Here is a 19,640-nt window from a genome sequence, read left to right on the forward strand (position 1 = left end):
ATAAACGCGAACGGTCCATTGCAATCAATAACGAGCTTCATGAGTTGTCTGTCGAAATTTGTACGCACGATTCTCCGCTCTCAAAGTCATCGATGACTGATCGCGAGTTCAGATACTTCGCATACGCGATTCGCATGAAGGGGGAGTCGGAACAGTCAGATTTCGAGATTCTCGGTCTGAGAGTGCCATGAAAATACACTTTTCGACACGCGTACGTTTTGGGAAATCTCCCCGACTGCCGAAATCGATATTCCGATTGCAGGAACACTCGGAAAACGATTTTTCCGACGCGCATAAAAATTCATGCCGTCATCGGGAACGGTACGAGCGGCACGTAACGGCGATCGACGGATTCCGATCAGCGTCGAGTCCTCGTACTCTTCATGGCGCACGTACGCGCCGTTCGATCGTTTATTTCCGTTTCGCGCGACCGGCGGATTCGACGGCGGAACGAGACTCGAGATAATCTCGCTTCGAAACTCCCGCACAATTCCGTCAGCTAAACCCATTTTTCAACAGCGCTTCCGCTCGTCCGGGTCTTCCGACGGAAGTCACCGTTCATATCCAGCCGGCTTAGCGCCTCCTAGCTAGACTTTCCCAAGCAACAGCCGACAGATAGCGGGAAGAAGATGAAGGGTAGAGGAAGAGAGAGAGAGAGAGAGAGAAAGGGGGGAGAAAGAGGCACAGTGAGGAGTTGCACGAAAACACGGCGGAGGACCGGCGTGTTGTTGGCGAAGAGGAAGAGGAGTCACGACGCGGCTATAAATACACGCGCCACCTGCAGCTAACGTTCACCGGCTAACGTACAGACCGGAGACCAAGAGAGAGAAAGAGTGAGAGAGAGAGAGAGAGAGAGAGGAGAGCGCGTTTCGTTGCCAGACTGTAACGCGAAAGCGTGCACGGAAGTGGTTGTCGCGCGCGTATCTCAACGCTGTGACAACTAAAAGAGCTGGGTCCGCATTCGACACGCGGTTCACTCTAATTTCGCATTTTCGGATATCTCCCCGAACTGCGATACTAGTCATAAGCTGCAGAAGAATTCTGCCATTAGTGATCAAAATCTCGGAGACGGATGAAAAATGTGTGTTAACGCACCTATTAAAGTACGTTCTTCGAAGAACGCAGTAAAACCCAATTTTTTTATGGCTCCAGTACTTTATTAGATACTTAATTTCAACGAAACTACCGAGAATTATCATAGCAAACTGTCACTATACGGATGAAGCGGAAGAACGAATATGAAATATCTATTATGTTTTAGTCATAATATTATTCTTTCATCCTCCGGCGAGGTTTGCACTTTCAACGTAGACTTATTTTTACGCGAAGAGAGCGAGAAAAAGAGGAAGAAAAAGAGAGAAAGAGAACGGACACGTCTTGATGTAATCTGGTTGTAAGATAATAGAGTCGTTCGAGCGTAACAAAATGGAAACAAAGAGTCGACTTTGCCCTTTATTCTAATCAAATAAACGGCGATGTCTAAGAGCTTCGCAAAGATGGAGCAATCAATCAGTGACGGGCGCAGTGCCAATAAGCTCCGGAGTTTTCTATTAACAAGATTACTTCTCTCATAGAATTCGGGAGTTTAAATGATCGTGCGACTTGAGTTCCGAGTTTTCCCGGACGGCTCAGAATAACAGAGATTAAAACGCCATGATTTGGCGATAATATTCGAAATATCCGTAGAGCAAGAGCTCGCCGGTTGTCAAAATACAACACCGGAAGCCTGGTGTTTCTATTCGGCCGACAGCGAAAAAAGAAATGGAAAAAGATGTGACGCGCAACGCGGGAGATAAAGAGACCGTTCGTGTTGGTGAGACACACCTACCCTACGCATCCCAGAAACATCGTCTCTTTTAAACTTGACACCCTTGAGCGCGTGTGTTTTAAGTAAACTAATACTTATCGGTTCTATCACGAGCGAAAGGAGGATGGCCAACCTGTGAGGATGGGTCGGGGAAAAAAATGGGATGTAAAGCGCCGTGTGTCGGATAAAACGGGCGGCCTTGCGCGTAGCGCAGGGAGTAGTTTACTACGAGCGTGTTAATTAAACAAAAAGCTACCCCCGTATACCAAGCTAATTAGAGAGTGGCTCTCTTGCCCGCTCGCGCATTCTTCCCTTCAAAAATATTTTCCGGCTGCATGTTTGCTCGTGCTTTCGAGCCTTTTCCTCCACCTTCTCTTCACCATTCTTCTGCCCACTTTTGCGTATATAGACCTCGCTGTTACTGCCATTTTTTCCCCTCTTTTCATCTAGCTTCATTATCCTCTTCCCTCGCGAGAGGTATTCGAGACTTTGTAGGCGCCAGTCTCAGTTTTCGTATATGTCAGTGCCAGTACGATAAACGCGTGGTAAACAAATTTACAGATTGAAAACGGAGTAAAACGCGGAGAGGGAGAGGGAGAGGGAGAGGGAGAGGGAGAGAGGGAGAGAGAGAGAGAGAGAGAGAGAGAGAGAGAGAGAGAGAGAGAGAGATGTAAAGATAGAATTTAAAAAAGAAAAAATACTGATCAACACAGTTTCCAATTATGATATAAAAATACATTACAAATAGAATGAAAAAAAAAATAGTTGACGGTATTGCGAGTAAACATAATAAAATTGCATGTTACAAAGAGAAGTATAAAAGTGTAAAAAAGAATATTTTGAACTCTTATAAAAGACGCAAAATATGTTTTTCAATTGCAATCTGCATTTACAGTTTGCCAAACTTTAACGTAAGAGTTATTTTTCATGGATTTATTATCGATTCCAAACGGGGCCTAAAAATGCGAAAGTATTAATCAAGTGATTAATATTACATTTGTCCGAATTCCCCGCGCGAGATCTCCGTTTTATTAAAAACGCACCGTTTAAGAGACGACAAGATAAATCGCAAAAAGTCGCCTATGCTATTAATCAACGAGAGATTTCCGTTTACCGTGCCAGTTTCACTCGGAACCGTCGAAGCGGACGAGATATATCGGCCTAAGCGGCCCGGGGCGCCTAATTGAAAATAGGTGCTTTAACCTAAATGCGTTGTACAACGGGTGCGTTTCACTCGATTTAAGTACTCGGTTTGGCGGCGGTGGCAGATTTAGGGCGTGAACGGAGTAACCGCGATTAGAATCCGCTAACGCGGCCGCGAACAAACACCGCGTACAGACACACGAAGCGGCCGTTCGTCGAGTCTGCGCCTGTCGAGATGCGAGGAGGAACAGAGGAACAGAGAGAGAGAGAGAGAGAGAGAGAGAGAGAGAGAGAGAGAGAGAGAGAGAGAGAGAGAAATGGCCGGTGAGAGAATCAGCTGGAGTGAAACATCTGCGATCGGATTAGAGGCGGACATTGGCAACACTTCCTGGTGATTAGGCTGATGCCACCATTGATCCTAAGTCTGCACTTACAACCGAATATCAGCTCTCTAATATAAAGCACGCTGTCCACCCGCGCCGCTGACAATTCGCGGCTACGGTGAACGGTGGGAATCACACCGTTCAGTCCTTCACCTCCGAAAATGTTCTCCTAGCACGTACAACATTGTACAAATATTTATTCGCTATGGTCGCTCATCTTGTTCTCCTAAAGGAATTTCTCCTTAGACTCGCGTTAAAGACGATGAAACTACGTGCTTGTTGATTCTCTGCCATAGAACTTTCTTCTCTTTCTGTATGTTGTGTTTATACTGTTGATAATAAGTCTACATACATATATACACATACAATACTTTGTGATCACTTGGAAATACTATAATAAATGTGAGATAATAAAAATATTAATACTACCTATATGTCGATGTTTTTCTTTTTAACTATTATAAAAGAATCTTTTCTGATATTATTACGTAATGAAAATATCTTGAAATATATGGATAAAACTTCTCTGAAAATTTTCTTGACATTTTTGTTTAAATTTTCAAGCAAAATTGGAATATTGGATTAAAATTTTAGATGAATTTGAATATATAAATTTTTAGGTTTCTCCTAAAATTTCTTTTTTCTTTTCATGTTTGCGGAATTAAGAAAAAGAATTAAGAGCTACTCATTTCAAATATCAGATTTGAAAAGGTACTTGAGGAACTTTCATAAAATAATTATTATAACAAGTGTCATACTAAAACATTGAAAAGAATTTCTTTAAAGCAAAATTAAACTTGTCTAGAAAATTGAATAAATCTCATTTAACAATTTCAAAATTTATGTAATACTTTAATATTTGCAAAAAATATCTTGCAAGAAATTATTTCGACAAAAAGAGAGAATTCTCTAGTTTTTCTAGACAGAAGAATATCCTTGGTTTTGTGAAATTCCGAGTCTTTTGCGAACAATAGGTTTTTACTAAATTCGGTTTTTTTTTTTTTTACAAATTACAAGTAAATAATAAACAGGCAAAACAAACGGCGTACTTTTCGTTATGTGTACAGCATAATAGAAAGTCTCTCTTGAGCGTTAAAGATCTCGAGTAAGAAGCAGCTCGATGCTCTTTGACGATTGACATACTGTATAATCGCAGATGAATTCACGGCGTTCAGAGACAAAAGAGATGGGCCATGAGAGAGCAGGAGTGCGTAATCCCTCGGAGCTCGGAAGAAAAATAGCGACGCGACTGTGGGACGGGTAGGTGAGAAAGAACGAAGCGGAAGGATGGTACGGCACGGAGCGGAACGCTCTGTCCGCTCTGTCGCAGTGCCGTATATTCCGTCGCCGCGCCGGTGCGGTTGTACACGCGACGCCACTTTAACCCAGAGCCGTTCCAACACCCTTTGTCCCGCACCCGCCCCCCGCGTCCCACTCTGTCGCTCTCTGTCGTCCGAGTAAACTATATAGACATGAACCTACGGACCAGTGTATTTCGGTACGGAGGCACTAGACCTCGGTGGATGGTGTTTTCCTCCTCGTATTCTCGTCCTCCTTTTGCCTTCCTAGTCCCCAGTGGAGATCGGTAAGAGGCAGAGGAAATGGACAGATGGCGAGGCAGAGGAAAAGAAAGAGAGAAGGAGAGAAATGAGAAAGAGAGAGAGAGCAACTCGTCTTCTTGTTCTTCATTCTCATTTGAGACTTCTCTCTCACGGAGGGGGGGAACGAATGATAGCGATTCCTGTGCCAAGAGCTACTCGTTCGGGCCAAGCACAACTTGGCCGAGGCACAATCGAGTGAAAGTCGCGTCGCGTCTTTCGCCAAGGGGTGGTTTCCGGAGCGCGCGTGAGGTCTCTACCTTCTTCAGAAGAGGGAGAGAAAAAGAAAGAGAGAAAAAAAAAACACTTAACTCAAGCGGAGTGAAAGTCGGAGGAACAGTAGAAAATAAGGACAAATTGACTGTCCCGGGATGGATGGAACGAAGAATTCACTTCGGTGCGGATTGCGCGGCACGGAGAATAGCGACGGTGAGAGTACGGTGACTGAGTGCTGATCTTAGATTGTGGACGGGATGAGACTTACGAGGAACAGACGGTCGCTACTCAGAGCTGCATTACAAGATAAATGTTCGCGCGGTAGGTAAGTCGCGAACGAGTGATAAGCCGATAAGCGACGCGATTAATCGCGGTGACGATTGGAGAAGCGATTGAATTGGCCATTTCGAAGAGAATGGTAATAACGTTGAGACGCTAACGATCGTAATTATTCGTGTAATAATTCATTTATCAAAAATGAACAACTTAAACTTCTCACTTAATTAAGAGGTGCTATTGATAGTTTAATACTTCGATCGAAGGGGAGTAAATTGATAAATGTAACGGAAGATTCAGGGCGTTAATCGCAGTATATATCTACATCTGATTGTTGCGTCGATTAATATCTCGTAACGTCGTGATGCACCGCAACAGATGTCAAAGCTCACGATTGTAGCGATATAATCAGTGTGATGAAATCATCCGCGAGATCGACCAACAGTCAAACGCGCTCGACAATCATTTACTTTAACTGATCGATCAAATCGATTTCCAACTTCGTTAACCCATCATAATGGATATATTGCGCATGCCGCAATATATGTGCATGTATAATTAGACGTAGTTTTAAATCGACATCGAGTGGCGGTGCGGCGTAACGAGCGGACGGGCGGGCGCCAGCTATAGGGAGCGTACTTTCGTTTTGGTTCCAGAACTGTTCAATTTCCGCGGGTTGATTGAAATGAAATAATCATTATTGTTCATACCATGATCATCTACGATACGCGGTTCCATCGCGCGCCGCAACGGCCTGGTATTTATAATGACCATTGTTTCCGAACGTATACGAATTTCCATAACTGGTAATTCGATTGTCGCGGTGTAACCGCGTTTACAATTTACGCGGGAATAACATTTCCCGGGTATTCCGGTGAGTTTCTGTGACTAACTATCCGGCGAAAGAAACGACGAGGGAAAAACGAAAAAGAGATGAGTCTTTACTGGGATGAGACGAAAGAGAGAAGAGCTTGCGATTTTTCCGATCGTGATCGTATGGCAAAGGGACTTGCCTCGGCTCGCGCGCGTTTCCACCTTGATCATTGTGTCGATAACGTATCGGTATCGACGATACAGAACACGCCGCTCCATCTGAAACGTAATTGCATCACCGATAACGCACAGCCGCCCCCGCGCTTTAATATTTGCTTTCCGGCGAGCGGGACGATAGCCCGAAGGGGTATCCGTGAACCTGCGCGTAATGAAGGAATTTATGACGCAAATTGCTCGATGAAAATATACTGCTATCGCCTCGCGGCGGTCAGATACGCCCTTCCTCTCTTCCTCTCTGTCTCTCGTGTATCGATGTGGTCTTTTTTTTTTTTCACTGCCGCGTTTTAATCGACATAAATTCTAATTACGTTGCCGCGCGATGTGTTTCCTCGAAATCCCTTGGATTCCATTTGTTGTCCGAGTTGTTGCACGCTCTCGCAATATGTTGCTCGCGAACTAATTCGCCCTGCCTGACATTCTGGCATCGTTGCCGTCGTCGTTGTCGTCGTCATAACCGGGCGTTGTTTCACATGACCGATTTATTAACGGTCGGCGCACGTGTTCACGGGAAGGGAACTTTCGTTTCCAAGAATATTATTTTGCGAACGACGACTACGATGACGACGACTTGCTTGTCGACTTGGGTGTCGTCATTCTGACAGAATTAAGCGCCGCGCATTTACGAATATGTGGCAAATACAATAAGATGGCACCCCGACACCCGAGAATCCAGAGACGTCGGCACGATGAACGACGATCCGCCCGGTTGATCGAGGTTAATCTCTCGAGTATCAACAGCTGTCTGAACATAAACTTGACTTGGGAGGCAGACAGCTTCAAAGGTTCCTTCTATTATTTTAACCTTTAAGCATGTAGATAATTTAAAGATATGCAAGTTGGTAGGTGGGATGCTCGAAATAATTTTAACAAATTTTAATTTTATAATTATAAGTGACTGATTGATAGCAAAGTGGGGAACTTGTAAATTCGAGAACCATTTTTTCGCCGAGGAAGATTCCAAAAGTTGAGACGAAACGTTCGAACGAATTATTATTAAGCGAAATTAGACTTACTATTGTAAATAATTTTACGCTCCGTTTACTGCGCCGCACTCTCAATAGTCTTGTTCTACTGTTTCTTGTCAGTTTCGAGAGTGTCTAAGATTATTCCATCTTTTTATTCGTAATCATATTTTTTACTAGTATAAGTTAAATTTGCATTAGTTATGTCCTTATAAGATACAACATTGTAAAAATAATAAACTTTCAGATTTATAGGATTTTCATTTTTCTTATTCAGAACAAGATTGAAAAAAAAATGAAATACCTAATAAAGTTATGATCACCTCATTTCTATTCTAATCTATTTAAAGATTAATGACAATTCTATCAATTTTATTTCTCAATTCAAAATATCGAAAAACTATGAAAAAAATGTGTACACTTTTAACCGTTTATAAGCTATTTTTTTTCATCCTATCTTTATGATCGCATAATATATTGTACGTGGAATCTCCTTTTGGAATCTCCTTCGTTTAAATGAATCTTTCTTTTTACACCGCAATTTCCAGTCCGCAGTTACACTGCATTTCCAGTCCGCAGTTATTGTTGTGTATGAGAATACGCGGATGAAATTTGCAAGATTCTTTTGCTCCCTGCTAGTTATGGACCGCGAGAATCGGGGTCTTCATTACTACGTCTCATTCTTTGTTGCAGACCGGAAACAGTTACAAATCGCCAGAGGAATCGCCGCACACGGAGCACGGCAGACTGAGGTGAGTGAAAACAAACCGCGCGCCGTCGGGCCGTTGCAACCGCGCAACAAAGCCGAAGAAATAACAAATGCAACTCCAGCGAGATTATTACCGAGGGAAACAGACACTCGGATAAAAATGCGAACTGGTCTCGGCGACCCGGACGGTAGATTCTACTGTTACGATAATCAAAATGCCTTTAGAAAGAGCGATGCGTGCTTTTCAAATTACTAATTCTGTAATTTTCTCGGACACATATTTACAAAACGCTAGGTGTGTGCGTGCATAGAAATTGATGATTAACCCGTAATTATCTCGAATCATAAATAGAAAGAGGGCAAGAATTAATGTACCGGAAATGGTTACAACAAATTTTCCGCATCGTTTCTCTTAGGTTCAGTAATTAACCGCGGCAAGTATATGGCAAGTATAGGACACTGCTAAGACTGTTTGACGTAATTCCAAGCGCAGGTGAATCGCGCCAAGAGTCCGACAGCGAAAGATAAATTTCAGAGTTCGCTTTCCTCGACCGTCCAATATGCGATTTGTGACGCGTATCGTCCGTAAGTTGCGCACGGAGTCAACACTGAAACTGCTGAGCGAATTCTTGCGATACTTGAGACATTGCCAGGTCGATGTCGTGCAAAATACGTTTTGCAAAAACGAAAACTAAGACATATGACGCGAGATGAGATGGTGGCCTGACGTGGCACAGATCGACTTCTAATGCAGGTCGCTATCGTTAATCCTGACTCGTGATTAGAGGACGCGATCATTCTTCCAAACGACGTTATTAAACATCAGAACGATCGCGAAACTTACGTGATTAAACGATCCATCGTTTGTTTAACAACGCTTAAACGGCAACCGATCGCTGGAACAGCCTGCTCGCGACGATAGTAAAATTTAGTGCGGAATATAAATCAGTCGATGATTATTAAAAATCTTTTTTAAATACCATTATTAAATAACTCAAGAATAATCACAATAGTATTACAAACATGATTTATGAAAATATCAAATAATATGAAAATATTCAATCCCCGAAATCGAAATTTAAACGCTCCAAAATGCTGTTCCATAAAAACGGTGGATAGAAAAAGTATCATCGCTTTCGCGCACGTTTTGCTAGTGTAGGTAGGAAGGATTTTACCGGACTAAGGAAATCTCATCCGCTATATATGTTCCATATCGGTACCTCGTGATGGCCGGTATATTCACGTCTCGTAACTGTGATACCCATTCCTTCGGCTGTTCTAAAAATGCGGTATCCTGGTATCGTTTTGCACCACCATCCGCTGCGCCGGCTCGACATGTACGCTCGTCTACATTCGAGTCGAAATTCATTAAATTCATCAAATTCCGAAAAGTATTTTATCACGTTAAAAATGTCCTCGAACGAATTTAATGCGTTTATATCCTCCGATTTTTTCTTGACGCAAAAAATGCGGTGTATTTTAATTTAAATCAATTTAATTTAAATCATATATTTATATGTATATGTGAAGATTTTATTCTATTAATGAGAAAATAGTTTTCAAATATAGCAATAAAATATTTAATAGCGTTAAGGATATTACGTATATATTAAGAATAATATATATTTTGCATCAAGAAATTTATTTTAAATGATATATAGTATAAGATATCCAAATTTTTAGAGAACCGTCCACTGTAAAATTTACGGCGGCCGAATTTGATTTATTTCGTACGAAGAGGAGAAGCATGGCAATTGCCGAATATTCATGCGTCTGGCATGCAATTTTTCCTTTTTTTTTTTATTATGTACCGGTCGAAAAAGTTAGCCAGCCGAATGAACAATCAGTTCGGCAAGATCTAAAATCAATTGACAGCCTGTCGCACGTGCGACGCGCTTTTTTCCATCGCCATATTATGTGATGCTAGAATTGATCCAATTCGAAATCGAGCCAACACATTAAATCTGCCTCGTTCGACTGAAATGCGCATCCATCTTGCGTTACGAGCGACGGCGCTATTTCCCCGCTCGATTGCGATACTTTTAATGGAGAATCGGAGCGTTTCGTGTCGGCGGCAATGTAACTTCGACGGAAGCCGGAGCAGACGGGAACGATTATCTTTCATTACACCTGCGATTCCCAGGTACAATGTGTTCCAATTAATTGGCTTGGATGAGGGGCGTGGAGATAACGGATAAACGCGCATATCAATGATGGATATATCGCACTTTTTTATGGTTATCAGTTTCCGCCAATTGATATTGTTACGACATTAGTGTCAATTTATTGATTAATAAAAGTACGGAATGATATTGAAAAAAACTGCAATGTTCGTTGAATGGCAATAAAAGGATAAACATGTCGTTATAATTTACTTTTTGTTCTCAGATTCTATGGTGATTAAAATTTAAGCGTAGCGAATAATAGAGAGAAAAAGAGAGACAATCGTATCTATTACTTCGCTGGAAAGTAAATTATGCGGGTTACATTGATAGAATTCTGTATGACGAGTGTCTCTCCATATAGGCTAAGATAATGTCTTTCAGAATATATGATTTATAATTTTGAATTGGATTGACATTTGACGATGGAGCGGCTTTTATGGCTCATAGACGACGTCGTTAATGGCGCTTGTGGCCGTAAGAGCCGAAGAATCAATATTGCTCAAGTTCGTCGTATTGAGGAGGATAGTAAAACTTTACGTTCAAATTTAAGGAGAAAGAAACCACTGTTATCAGGCACGCGATAAAATACCGCAGCGGTGGTTCGCAATCGTCTATTACGTCGTCGACCAGGTGATAAATGAATGAATAGAAGAACCTTACAAGACTCCGCAATTCTTGTCTCTACCAGCTTTTTCGCGCGAAAACCTCTCGTCGTTCGTTTCTTCGTTTTTATACATAAATTCGATGCGATGGAGTTAATTGATCGATCGCTAACGTATTCTGTCCCAATATAGGGCGAGCTTTAAAATCTCCGATATTTGCGCAAGAATATTTCTCATGGAAACGAGCAACGGTATAAACGAAAAAAAAAATGTTTAATAACACTGTTCAATAACTAAATTTTGTCTAAAGTGCGATAGTATATTTCTGTAAGATTTTTTTCGTGTTAAATATGATGTTGGTAAAATTAACGTAGCAGGATTTTGAATACATTAAAGTGATTAAAGTGAAATGGATAAAAAGTGGCGCTCCTGGTCATTTTCAACATTTTTTTTACGATAAAACAAAATATTATTTCTAAATAAAGTCTAGGATGTCTAAAAATACAATTATAAAAATACAAAAGAACTTTTAAATAAATTTTTATTTATGATTGTACGATTTATTTTCATCGAGTTATGACTGGTCGAATTTTAAACTTTCTGTATAATTAAACAAAGTTCAACAAAAATTATTTTTCTTTTTCTTTGAAGTGCCATAGTACACATCGAATACGATATATACACCGAATATTTTTTCGCGCTGAACACAATTTCATCGTTAGAATTTGCATAGTATTATATATTAGGATTTTTAGTAAATTGGGACGAAGTAAAATACTCTAATTTACTAAAAATCCTTATGTATTACGCAAATTCTGAGGACGGCATCGCCTTCAATGCGAATAAATCTTTGGAGTATATATATCTACTAAAATATTTCAAAGTTTATTAAACAGTGTAATTATTTTAAGACAAAAATTTTAAGATTCAAAGCTAATTTGATAAAAATAAATTGTATGACCATGAAATGAAATTTATTTAAAAGCTCTTGAGTTTTATATGAGCTGTAGACTTTATTTAGAAACAAGGTTTTATTTGGCCATAAAAAAATGTTAAAAATGGCCGAAAATGCTATTTTTTACCCATTTCATTTCCATTAATTTAAAAAAATCTTAAGGAAATGTACTATTGTACTTCGGAGAGAATAAAAAATGTTTCTTTGTCGAATAGTGAAAATATTTGTCGTGAAAAGACTCTTGAATCTTCATAATATCTCCATAATTATAGACAATTAAATGCAGAAATATTGCGAGGATTTCTCTCCGACTGATTTCTGATTGCAAGTTATTATAATTTAACAATCGCGGTGTTGCTCGGTCGGAGCTGTTTAGGTGTACCTACCTATCTACCCGCCGCATTATCAAATCTCCCCATTCGCGAGGGCGTGTGAATCGTCCGTAACTTCGCATCGACCGCGTTCACACGCGCGCTTATACCTACATTCTGACGAGAGACAAGGGAAAGGGAGGAAGCTTGAAATGTGCGAGGCGTGAAACGCCAACTAGCGCAACAACTATTCGCGAGTCACAAGGTGCGAGCGTGTCAAATTCGCGGACCATATTGCGGTATTGCGGGCAAAGGCGTCGCACGCCGTCAGCGCATATGTCTGTTCGTTATATATAAATCTCTCGTTTGTATTCAATCCGCTGACGCTTATTTTATGACAGCGCACACGATGCGATTTCCCGATAATCCCAGTCACTCGTACCCTCGCATGCGGCTGACGGATAATCCCTTAAGTGCTGCACAATTTTCTCACACCTTGTAAGCCCTGTGTATCACGAGATTTTTATCTGTCGTTCAGATACGAGAGTACAAATATGATGTGAACATCATATCACTTTCGAGCGATTTGGATTGAATTCGAATATTGAGTCTCTCAGAACACGCGATTGAATATGATTGCGTGTCATCCATCATATTATAATTTCATAAAAGAAGATAAGAATTATTTAAAAATTACAAAATTGGTTTTTATCTTTTATGAAATAGTAAAAATAAAATATTTTATCGTTATAACCGGTTTTTCTTTTTGAAACCGGTTATATATGAAAATGGCCAAATGTTACTCAAAATTAGCGATGCCAAAGTTAACACATCGCGAGAGAATTTGCAGATGAGAAAATACGCCTAGCGACCACTCGACTCTTTCAAAGTTATAGTCGCTCCATGCCAATGTACGTAATTGGCTGCCGACGCCACGAACTTTTAATTGGTTCGAGCCGTACGTCCGTTTCGGCATCGGTCCGATGATTTTTCATCCTCATTCGGTTGGAAATCGGCGTCAAAAATAATAAGTGATGTGCCGCATTGGGACGACCCTTGCAATGAGATCAGGTTAATCAGATTTTCGCAAGAAATACGCACAGGGATGTTAGCGGGTTAATTAATGCCGCAGTGCCAATTATACGCGCGCGCACGTAATTAATAACGAAATATTAATGACAATGGGCCGCGTAATAATAACTAGAAAATTTACAAATGCCACTCGTCGAGCATTAACGGATCATCGTTGATACGACGGCCGACGGACGAGACGATAATCATTACCAGGCTTTTGTTGTAATAACGGGATTATCATCTCGTTATCAAGTGGTGTTTTTCAATTCGCGATCGATGGATGGACGGACGGAAATTAATGAGTTTGCACGCGCGCGCGCGCGCTCTTATCTGTGCTACTCGTTGATTCAGGTAACCAAGGATCGGTCCTTGAATCCCTCTCCAAAGCCGAGTATCTATCTGTAGATACTTTACTTTAAATCGGTCGATCGGATTGAAAGAAAATACCATGATATTATTTTAAGCATCATTTCGCACCTTCGATAGCTACTTTGTTCTTCCTTTGAATTATCTTTTCCTCTTTTAGTATATAGAAAAATACTTCTAAGAAATTGCTATATTTAATAATAACTCTACACTGAAGTTTTACTGAAATAAAGAGATTTTACATTTTGTATTTGTTATAAATAAAAAATCATAAATGAAAAATACAAGACGTATTCTATTTATATAATTTCATATACCTAGTCTATTCATAAATATTTAATACAGAATATAAAATATTGAAATCATATAAATAGAATATGTGAAAAACATCTAAAATATCTTTTCAAATTTACATTTAATTTGTTAAATATTTGTAATAAAAATGTTTTGGGTTATGATATATTTTATATATATATATAATTTTTTCTAGATAGAATTCAGTTCTCTTTGCTGTTTTACTGTTTTACACCATAGATATGACTTCATATCATAACTTTATGACTTTATTTTTACAAGAGCCATTTCACCCTATGAGTATAGACTGTGTAAATCACCGTCGTACTATCGGTCATTCGCAAATACGTGCGATTGCTGTTCTATATATGTAACACACATTTTCCACGCATATTTGCCATATAGTCGGTACAACGTAATTGAAGCATTCAAAAGTTTTTGGACCCTCGCTCGACGCGTTACATCTGTCGACTGTGTTTGTGAGTTCATATTTATTTTGCAAAGTTACGCACGACGATATTGTTTCATCTATCCAGAATTGGAATCCCGCTGGAATACGTTTCCGCTGCGAGTGTTTTAATTAAAACGTTTTAATTTTGGAAAACTTTTGGGATAAACGTAAACCTATAACTCGACATCAACAGTGTCCACTGTCGCTATATCAGAAAATTCCTGATAAACCAATCACATCCAATATGTATGTAACGAAAAATGCACGAAAAGTGTCAAAATTAACTAGCTGTATTAAATTATCAATCTGCCATAGCGCACGAATCGTATCTTTTTTACTTTAGGCGAAAGTTGAACGCAAAATAAACAACATATCCGATGCACCTGTAGGATCGTTACACGGTCTATATTATCTGTCATAAATTTATGATTTAACAAGAAACTAAAATTAGCAAAGACACATTTTACCGTCGACAATGCGAATACTATGCGGGACACATTTACCGGATTAGCTTTCAAGTCCGTCTTCTGGCTTACCGCCAACGCAAATACGGCGACTTTCACTTCTGTATTCGAGATTTCATAATTTCGTTTAGTTTTCGTAGTGCGATAGAGATCGACTTCAAAGACTAATCTTAACATTTTATCAAGATGGTATATGACAGAAAATAGGTACTCGTGTCTTTGTTTTTGAAAATCTTTTGCAACGTGAAACTCTGTGTATACGTGTATACGTGTATACGTCTGTACGACTTGAAATAGTTTGTCGAAATTAACTCGAAATATTTAATTTTATTCACATACGTGAATGCAAATTACTGAGAGAGAGAGAGAGAGAGAGAGAGAGAGAATTAATAAAATAAAATCCTTTCAATTTGAATGAATCTCGAATTATTTGAAACATATCTACAATAAAATATCTTTGAACTTCAGAATTAGAGACGAACAATTTTAAATAATTTCCTGTCGAAAATTTAAAAAAGATGTTAATTTTATCTGATTTAATGAATTTTGTTTGACTAGTAAATTCATTAAAAATTATCTATAGAGCGTGCAAGTCGATAAATAATAAACGCGGAGGGCGTTTACCATCGATACTACGGTGGCTTGCTTCCAAGTTAAACTCGACAACTTTCCCGAATACGATGCTAGTATAATAGTCTTCGCGTCGCAGGAACTATGGTCGTGAGGATGAACAAAATGTAATTTCGACCATATAGGTACTGACGTCGCCTTCAATCTGATTACAAGGATAAACGATATATGGTAATTGCCTCCATTTTTGCCTTAAATGTAGTCAACGCATTTATAAGTTATTTATAAAGATATTTAACTAAACATTGTTTCTTTTAGCAAAATCTTCTTTCAAATAAAAATATACCACAAGTATTCTTAGATCGTTATTATAAATGATCGGTTCGCGTTACATTGTTCGTTCGTGAAAACGCTTACTGTCAGTCGCTTTTGTGCAATAAAATGTTAATATAAAAAATTCATACTTGCCGATCAGATTGTTATCTGATAATTCGTTAGACAGGTTTCTTCAATATATAATTCAAATATATAACTGTTATTATCGGGCCATCATACGGTTATTATCTATCGAATGACACACCGCCGATATTCGCCAAGCTCGTCTCGCCAGACCATATCCAATTTCCCTAGTGGTGCGATTTCACGTCGGGAAATAGCGTACTTCACAAACAGCGAATTTTTACACGGAAAGCCAGCCAGCCAGCCACCGTACTAGCTTTTCTCCGGTTCGGGAAACTCGAGAACTTGGCGGATAAACTCGCCGCACGCGCGACGTCGCGTGAAAGAACGCGGGCCTAGCTTGGCAGTATCATCTCGACATAAAATATGGATTATTCCGGATATTCGGCAAACAAGTCGCGATGCAAGTTTGCCAAAGTTTGACGGGGGAAACTTTTTCCTCTTGCGCTTCCGGTAATTATCGAATTGTTTGGCGTTCCGAACCTTCAATTTTAGGGCGAAATGGCACTTTTAATCGTTCAGCATCGATCGATCACGTCTTCAAGTTCTCGCGTAAATTTTCCAGACCCGGCTAGCTCGTTATCGGGTCATCGTTGAAATACTTTCTTTAGAACCGACAGCATATCGACAAATTATGGCCGAAATATTATTTTATCCGAAATATCAATTTTTCGACTGGATGTCCGTGCGTTGAATGACGTAAATTATTCGTCAGCCGACGGTGGGAGAAGCCGTACCATTATTCTCGAAATTTTTCAACGTTTAACTGTCTATTCATTCGCACGAGCGCGGGTCTCTGGTTGCTTGCTAATAGATCAGGATCGATTTGGCGGCCGTTCTCGATGCGTCGATATTAATCATTTTAATCGAGCTATTGTTCGAGCAACGAGAACGTCGGAGTAAAGAGCGATTACGTTAAGCCCTTAATCGATCGCGTTACCGTTATTTGAACGATCAGCATCATCGTCGCGATATTATTATCCGGAGCTGGATAGTGCGTGCGCGCGCGTACGAACCGGACGTGCGGATTGACGTTTCGTTGTTGACCGCGGAATCACGCGAAATTTATATCGGCGAACATATTGTCGGGCAGCGTGGCGAGCCGATAGGCGATCGAGCATGTCGAGGAGGCATGGAAATAATTGTTATTGCCAGCGACAAGCCGCGTGCAACGTCGACGAGATTCCATTACATGCGCGAGACCGGCGCATGATTTCGCGTTCAATCCGCCCGGATGGAAGGTTCAATCTTTGACCGCCGTAACAATCCGTTTTCTCCTATCGCTCTCTTATTTTTGTATATGGTCACCAGCTTGGTCACGGTACATACCGCGCTTTTGTGATTCCAGCGTGGTTTACGCGAGTAAAAGCGTGTATTGGGCTAAGCGAACAGATTAGAATGCTAGTTTCCGGCTAAAGCCAGAATTTACTAATAGTCTACGGAGAGAATCGTATATATCAGTGCCGTTAACTAGTTGCTATTACGAGACGTAATACTATTTGCAATTTCTACACACATAGCTGGTACCACGAGCTCCGTCCTAACCATCGTCGATTTTCTAAACTTTGTGCAAATTTATAACGTGGTCAATGGATTCCCATTAATTTCCTTCCTGACGAGTAAACCATTCACGCCATGATTCGGTAATAAACGGGCGAAACTTTAAAAGGATATCAATTGTTTATTATAGTCGAGTTTAATTGAATACATGATATAAAAGATGGATAACATAATTTTCTTTATTAAATTTCTCATTAAAAATTATTTCATGTAAAGATGAATCGAGCGTGAACAGTTTAAACGTAGTAATTTTTATCTTGTCTAATTTTTATCTTTATCTTTAATAATATTCAATTTTGCATGGTAATATATTGCCTGATTTACTCTTTTGTTGAGAACTTGAAGCGTTTTTATTTGTCCCATTTCTTCATGGCCATTGAAAACACATTTCCGACTTTCCTGTGTCTACCTCTCTGTCACATATATGGAGGAAGACGTCAATATACGAGTACTGTGGCAATCATGTGGGTACTGATTTTATTTGAATATTTCGAAATTGTCAGTCGAGATGTTCGAATCAGAACAATGGAACAGACTTCTGGACATGTCAAAGCAACAAATTACAGTCTATACGCAATTTTCCTTAGTCATAGAATCAAATATTCATCATCATCAAGACTCGTATCGTACATTTCAAGATGTAGGTGAAACCAGAAGAGAATCACTGAGCTACGTGCTGACATACATACGATCCGATTACATTTCGTATACAAATCACATACAAAGTAATCATGAGCTCGAGCTAGAACATCCACCTGTTTCTCCAGCCTTCTTCGATCTTCTTCAAACCAAGAGGTATCCCCCATTCCCTGATACTTGCCCTTCACATCCGTCTTTGTCTGTACGCGCGTGATTGTTTCTTTCCTCTTGACAATATCTTTTACCATCGGAATAAACCGTGAAAGGGAGGTCCGATGGTGAGTCGCAGATTTCTTTCCTTAGGTGCAACTCGCGGTTGCACGTTGCACGCGGGGCTGCATCAAAGAGAGTGAATAAGTGGGAGAGAAAGAGAGAAAGGGAGAAAAAGAATGACGAGGAAAGGCAGGGAAGGAGAGAACAAGGAAAAATGTGAAGAGTAGGCAAACGGGGACAAGCGGGGTAGAAGGAGGTATCTTCGCTCGCAAATGGACTCGGATAGGTGCTTTGTGCGAAAATGAAAAAGTCACGAAGGCGGAAGGTAAGGACGTACAATATATACGCATAGGCATAAATATGTGCGCCATGAGCGGGACAGAGGAGAAGAAGAGGAGGGGAAGTAGAAATAAATTCGTTGCACCCCGAGGACCGATATGATACGCCAAGAAAATATAGTACCGCCCTGGAAATCGATACTACTGTCAACCTGTCCGCATCCCCCGCCACGTTGTGGCGGTTATGTGATACGCGTGGAGGCGGTCGCGAGGAGCAAATTCCGTGCTATCGTTATTCCAACGAAATAATGACATAAAACGCCGAACAGTATACGACTGCTTTCGAAATCTTTATTCTCAGAAATGTCGCTAATAAAATGATAACCAGTCAAAAAAGAGAATGATAAAAATAAGAGAATTCGTTTCAAATTTAATATTCAGTTAAGATTACTTAAATATGTACATTTATTTGTAAGAAAAATGTGAAGTTTATAATTGCTGTAATTCAAACTATTTACATTTTGCTTGTCAGAAAAAGGATTCACTTAATAGAAATTTAATTAATTAAGAATACTTTTACACATTTATCTCTAAGAGATATATAAAATTTAAGATCGTTATAATTTCAACAACCGTTTTATTTGACAAAGAAGTAATAAAACCTTGAAATAGTTTTCAAAATAGTTAAAATAATTTTCAAAATATCATGTCACACAGTTACATATTACAAATTTCGATATAATATTTCTACGCGTTACATACTGTCGTATTTCGATTCACCATTCGGCTAATAAATCGGAGGAAACATTCAATCGTAAAGAAAATGGAGTTGTCGCAAGTTCTGCACGCGAGGAAGGACAGGAAGAATTTGTCGCTACTCGAGTGCTATTTCCTTGGCGATATCGGCACGATGCGACGGACCGTTTGATAACCCACGTTATGCAATCGCCATTTTAGTATCCGTCCATATGTCGTAGAGCTTCACACACGGCTGTATGAATATGCAATATTTCTCAACTCCGTGGAGAAGTTACGCGTTGTACATTACAATGTGCGCGTATATATATATATATATATATATATATATATATA

General features: G+C 39.9%; 1 protein-coding gene across 3 annotated transcripts in view; it reads left to right on the forward strand.

Annotated features, from left to right (window-relative positions):
* Positions 1-5,051: 5,051 nt before the first annotated feature.
* The window catches only part of LOC108752686 (zeta-sarcoglycan), an 80,836-nt gene continuing 66,247 nt past the window's right edge, over positions 5,052-19,640 (forward strand). Inside the window, exons 1-2 of one of the 3 annotated variants that reach the window (XM_018493715.1) lie at positions 5,052-5,472; positions 8,132-8,190. The gene's annotated coding sequence lies outside the window, so the exon portion shown is untranslated. Of the gene's footprint in view, positions 5,473-7,070; positions 7,259-8,131; positions 8,191-19,640 lie in introns of those variants that run through there. The other 2 variants (XM_018493716.1, XM_018493718.1) reach the window with 2 other exon arrangements.

The sequence above is a fragment of the Trachymyrmex septentrionalis genome, unplaced genomic scaffold (genome assembly GCF_001594115.1).
Source record: "Trachymyrmex septentrionalis isolate Tsep2-gDNA-1 unplaced genomic scaffold, Tsep1.0 scaffold60, whole genome shotgun sequence".
NCBI classification, from domain to species: Eukaryota; Metazoa; Arthropoda; class Insecta; order Hymenoptera; family Formicidae; genus Trachymyrmex; species Trachymyrmex septentrionalis.